Raw genomic sequence first — 6,000 nt, 5'->3', positions numbered from 1 at the left:
TATATCACTGTACAATGTCTCCCCATATTACTGTACAGTCAGCGTGTCCCTCCATGTGACTGCTGAGTCTATGCCCCCCCTTATATCACTGTGCAATGTCTCCCCATATTACTGTACAGTCAGCGTGTCCCTCCATGTGACTGTGGAGTTTATGTTCCCCCTTATATCACTGTACAATGTCTCCCCATATTACTGTACAGTCAGCGTGTCCCTCCATGTGACTGTGGAGTTTATGTTCCCCCTTATATCACTGTACAATGTCTCCCCATATTACTGTACAGTCAGCGTGTCCCTCCATGTGACTGCTGAGTCTATGTCCCCCCTTATATCACTGTACAATGTCTCCCCATATTACTGTACAGTCAGCGTGGCCCTCCATGTGACGGCTGAGTCTATGTTCCCCCTTATATCACTGTACAATGTCTCCCCATATTACTGTACAGTCAGCGTGTCCCTCCATGTGACTGTGGAGTCTATGTCCCCCCTTATATCACTGTACAATGTCTCCCCATATTACTGTACAGTCAGCGTGTCCCTCCATGTGACTGCTGAGTCTATGTCCCCCCTTATATCACTGTACAATGTCTCCCCATATTACTGTACAGTCGGTGTGTCCCTCCATGTGACGGCTGAGTCTATGTTCCCCCTTATATCACTGTACAATGTCTTCCCATATTACTGTACAGTCAGCGTGTCCCTCCATGTGACTGCTGAGTCTATGTCCCCCCTTATATCACTGTACAATGTCTCCCCATATTACTGTACAGTCGGTGTGTCCCTCCATGTGACGGCTGAGTCTATGTTCCCTCTTATATCATTGTACAATGTCTCCCCATATTACTGTACAGTCAGCGTGTCCCTCCATGTGACTGCTGAGTCTATGTTCCCCCTTATATCACTGTACAATGTCTCCCCATATTACTGTACAGTCAGCGTGTCCCTCCATGTGACTGCGGAGTCTATGTTCCCCCTTATATCACTGTACAATGTCTCCCTATATTACTGTACAGTCAGCGTGTCCCTCCATGTGACTGCGGAGTCTATGTTCCCCCTTATATCACTGTACAATGTCTCCCCATATTACTGTACAGTCAGCGTGTCCCTCCATGTGACTGCTGAGTCTATGTTCCCCCTTATATCACTGTACAATGTCTCCCCATATTACTGTACAGTCAGTGTGTCCCTCCATGTGACGGCTGAGTCTATGTTCCCCCTTATATCACTGTACAATGTCTCCCCATATTACTGTACAGTCAGCGTGTCCCTCCATGTGACTGCGGAGTCTATGTTCCCCCTTATATCACTGTACAATGTCTCCCTATATTACTGTACAGTCAGCGTGTCCCTCCATGTGACTGCGGAGTCTATGTTCCCCCTTATATCACTGTACAATGTCTCCCCATATTACTGTACAGTCAGCGTGTCCCTCCATGTGACTGCTGAGTCTATGTTCCCCCTTATATCACTGTACAATGTCTCCCCATATTACTGTACAGTCAGCGTGTCCCTCCATGTGACTGCGGAGTCTATGTTCCCCCTTATATCACTGTACAATGTCTCCCCATATTACTGTATAGTCAGCGTGTCCCTCCATGTGACTGCTGAGTCTATGTCCCCCCTTATATCACTGTACAATGTCTCCCCATATTACTGTACAGTCGGCGTGTCTCTCCATGTGACTGCTGAGTCTATGTCCCCCCTTATATCATTGTACAATGTCTCCCCATATTACTGTACAGTCAGCGTGTCCCTCCATGTGACTGCTGAGTCTATGTCCCCCCTTATATCATTGTACAATGTCTCCCCATATTACTGTACAGTCAGCGTGTCCCTCCATGTGACTGCTGAGTCTATGTCCCCCCTTATATCACTGTACAATGTCTCCCCATATTACTGTACAGTCAGTGTGTCCCTCCATGTGACGGCTGAGTCTATGTTCCCCCTTATATCACTGTACAATGTCTCCCCATATTACTGTACAGTCAGCGTGTCCCTCCATGTGACTGCGGAGTCTATGTTCCCCCTTATATCACTGTACAATGTCTCCCCATATTACTGTACAGTCAGCGTGTCCCTCCATGTGACTGCTGAGTCTATGTTCCCCCTTATATCACTGTACAATGTCTCCCCATATTACTGTATAGTCAGCGTGTCCCTCCATGTGACTGCTGAGTCTATGTCCCCCCTTATATCACTGTACAATGTCTCCCCATATTACTGTACAGTCGGCGTGTCCCTCCATGTGACTGCTGAGTCTATGTCCCCCCTTATATCATTGTACAATGTCTCCCCATATTACTGTACAGTCAGCGTGTCCCTCCATGTGACTGCTGAGTCTATGTCCCCCCTTATATCATTGTACAATGTCTCCCCATATTACTGTACAGTCAGTGTGTCCCTCCATGTGACGGCTGAGTCTATGTTCCCCCTTATATCACTGTACAATGTCTCCCCATATTACTGTACAGTCAGCGTGTCCCTCCATGTGACTGCGGAGTCTATGTTCCCCCCTTATATCACTGTACAATGTCTCCCCATATTACTGTATAGTCAGCGTGTCCCTCCATGTGACTGCTGAGTCTATGTCCCCCCTTATATCACTGTACAATGTCTCCCCATATTACTGTACAGTCGGCGTGTCTCTCCATGTGACTGCTGAGTCTATGTCCCCCCTTATATCATTGTACAATGTCTCCCCATATTACTGTACAGTCAGCGTGTCCCTCCATGTGACTGCTGAGTCTATGTCCCCCCTTATATCATTGTACAATGTCTCCCCATATTACTGTACAGTCAGTGTGTCCCTCCATGTGACGGCTGAGTCTATGTTCCCCCTTATATCACTGTACAATGTCTCCCCATATTACTGTACAGTCAGCGTGTCCCTCCATGTGACTGCGGAGTCTATGTTCCCCCTTATATCACTGTACAATGTCTCCCCATATTACTGTATAGTCAGCGTGTCCCTCCATGTGACTGCTGAGTCTATGTCCCCCCTTATGTCACTGTACAATGTCTCCCCATATTACTGTACAGTCGGCGTGTCCCTCCATGTGACTGTGGAGTCTATGTCCCCCCTTATATCATTGTACAATGTCTCCCCATATTACTGTACAGTCAGCGTGTCCCTCCATGTGACTGCTGAGTCTATGTTCCCCCTTATATCACTGTACAATGTCTCCCCATATTACTGTACAGCTACTGTGTGCCTTCTATATTACAGCATTGTCCATCTAAGCTCCCATATTACTGTACAGTAAGTGTCCCCCCATATTACTGTACAGTAAGTGTCCCCCCATATTATTGTACAGTAAGTGTCCCCCCATATTATTGTACAGCTACTGTGTGCCTTCTATATTACAGTATTGTCCGTCTATGCTCCCATATTACTGTACAGTAAGTGTCCCCCCATATTACTGTACAGTAAGTGTCCCCCCCATATTATTGTACAGCTACTGTGTGCCTTCTATATTACAGTATTGTCGTCTATGTTCCCATAATACTGTACAGCTAGTGCCCCCCATATTACTATACAGTCAGTGTCACCCTATATTACTGTACTGTCAGTGCACCCCTATATTACTGTACTGTCAGTGTACCCCCATATTACTGTAGTCAGTGTCATCCTATATTACTGTACTGTCAGTGCACCCCCATATTACTATACAGTCAGTGTCACCCTATATTACTGTACTGTCAGTGCTCCCCTATATTACTGTACTGTCAGTGTACCCCCATATTACTGTAGTCAGTGTCATCCTATATTACTGTAGTAAGTGCACCCCTATATTACAATAGTCAGTGTGCCCCCATATTACTGTACTGTCAGTGTACCCCCTATATTGTAGTCAGTGTGCCCCCATATTACTGTACTGTCAGTGTACCCCTATATTGTAGTCAGTGTTCCCCCCATATTATTGTAGTCAGTGCCCCCCTACATTACAATAGTCAGCTCCCCCCTATAATGCAACAGTCAGTGTGCCCCCATATTACTGTACTGTCAGTGTACCCCCTATATTACTGTACTGTAGTCAGTGTACCCTCTATTACTGTACTGTCAGTGTACCCTCTATTACTGTACTTTCAGTGTACCCCCTATATTACTGTAGTCAGTGTGCCCCCATATTACTGTACTGTAGTCAGTGTACCCTCTATTACTGTACTGTCAGTGTACCCTCTATTACTGTACTTTCAGTGTACCCCCTATATTACTGTAGTCAGTGTGCCCCCATATTACTGTACTGTCAGTGTACCCCCCATATTACTGTACTGTCAGTGTACCCCCTATATTACTGTACTGTAGTCAGTGTACTCTCTATTAATGTACTGTCAGTGTACCCCCTATATTACTGTAGTCAGTGTGCCCCCATATTACTGTACTGTCAGTGTACCCTCTATATTACTGTACTGTCAGTGTACCCTCTATATTACTGAAGTCAGTGTGCCCCCATATTACTGTACTGTGAGTGTACCCTCTATTGCTGTAGTCAGTGTGCCCCCATATTACTGTACTGTCAGTGTACCCCTATATTACTGTACTGTCAGTGTACCCTCTATATTACTGTACTGTCAGTGTGCCCCCATATAACTGCACTGTCAGTGTACCCCCTATATTACTGAAGTCAGTGTGCCCCCATATTACTGTACTGTGAGTGTACCCTCTATTACTGTAGTCAGTGTACCCCCTATATTACTGTAGTCAGTGTGCCCCCATATTACTGTACTGTCAGTGTACCCCCTATTACTGTACTGTCAGTGTACCCTCTATATTACTGTACTGTCAGTGTACCCCCTATATTAATGTAGTCAGTGTGCCCCCATATTACTGTACTGTCAGTGTACCCCCTATTACTGTACTGTCAGTGTACCCTCTATATTACTGTACTGTCAGTGTACCCCCTATATTAATGTAGTCAGTGTGCCCCCATATTACTGTACTGTCAGTGTACCCTCTATATTACTGTACTGTCAGTGTACCCCCTATATTACTGTAGTCAGTGTGCCCCCATATCACTGTACTGTCAGTGTACCCTCTATATTACTGTACTGTCAGTGTACCCCCTATATTAATGTAGTCAGTGTGCCCCCATATTACTGTACTGTCAGTGTACCCTCTATTACTGTACTGTCAGTGTACCCTCTATATTACTGTACTGTCAGTGTACCCCCTATATTACTGTAGTCAGTGTGCCCCCTATATTACTGTAGTCAGTGTGCCCCCATATCACTGTACTGTCAGTGTACCCCCTATTACTGTACTGTCAGTGTACCCTCTATATTACTGTCAGTGTACCCCCTATATTAATGTAGTCAGTGTGCCCCCATATTACTGTACTGTCAGTGTACCCTCTATATTACTGTACTGTCAGTGTACCCCCTATATTACTGTAGTCAGTGTGCCCCCATATCACTGTACTGTCAGTGTACCCTCTATATTACTGTACTGTCAGTGTACCCCCTATATTAATGTAGTCAGTGTGCCCCCATATTACTGTACTGTCAGTGTACCCTCTATTACTGTACTGTCAGTGTACCCTCTATATTACTGTACTGTCAGTGTACCCCCTATATTACTGTAGTCAGTGTGCCCCCATATTACTGTACTGTCAGTGTACCCCCTATTACTGTACTGTCAGTGTACCCTCTATATTACTGTACTGTCAGTGTACCCCCTATATTACTGCACTAGTAATGTGATCCCCTCTTATCACTGTACAGCCGTGTTCACAGGGGCATCAGGGAGGCATGATGCGGCGAATGGGGACAGCATATGCCAGCGTGGTGGCAGCAGCCCAGTCCATACCTGACATGGGAAGAGATGGAGGGGTGGGCACAAGGACTGGCAGTGGTTGGGGGTCTCAGGGAGGAGGGCAGAATACAATCTATGAGGACCATCCCCCAGATTACAAGGACGGTGGGGTTATAACTGGATGGGCACGGGACAGGAAGGAGTTAATATTGCCTGGGGCGGGGTTAGAGACTGAAGACATTGTGATACAT

This window comes from Bufo gargarizans, chromosome 6 (genome assembly GCF_014858855.1).
Source record: "Bufo gargarizans isolate SCDJY-AF-19 chromosome 6, ASM1485885v1, whole genome shotgun sequence".
Lineage (NCBI taxonomy): Eukaryota > Metazoa > Chordata > Amphibia > Anura > Bufonidae > Bufo > Bufo gargarizans.
The sequence above is the reverse complement of the archived record's forward strand: the minus strand, read 5'-3'. Positions refer to the sequence as shown.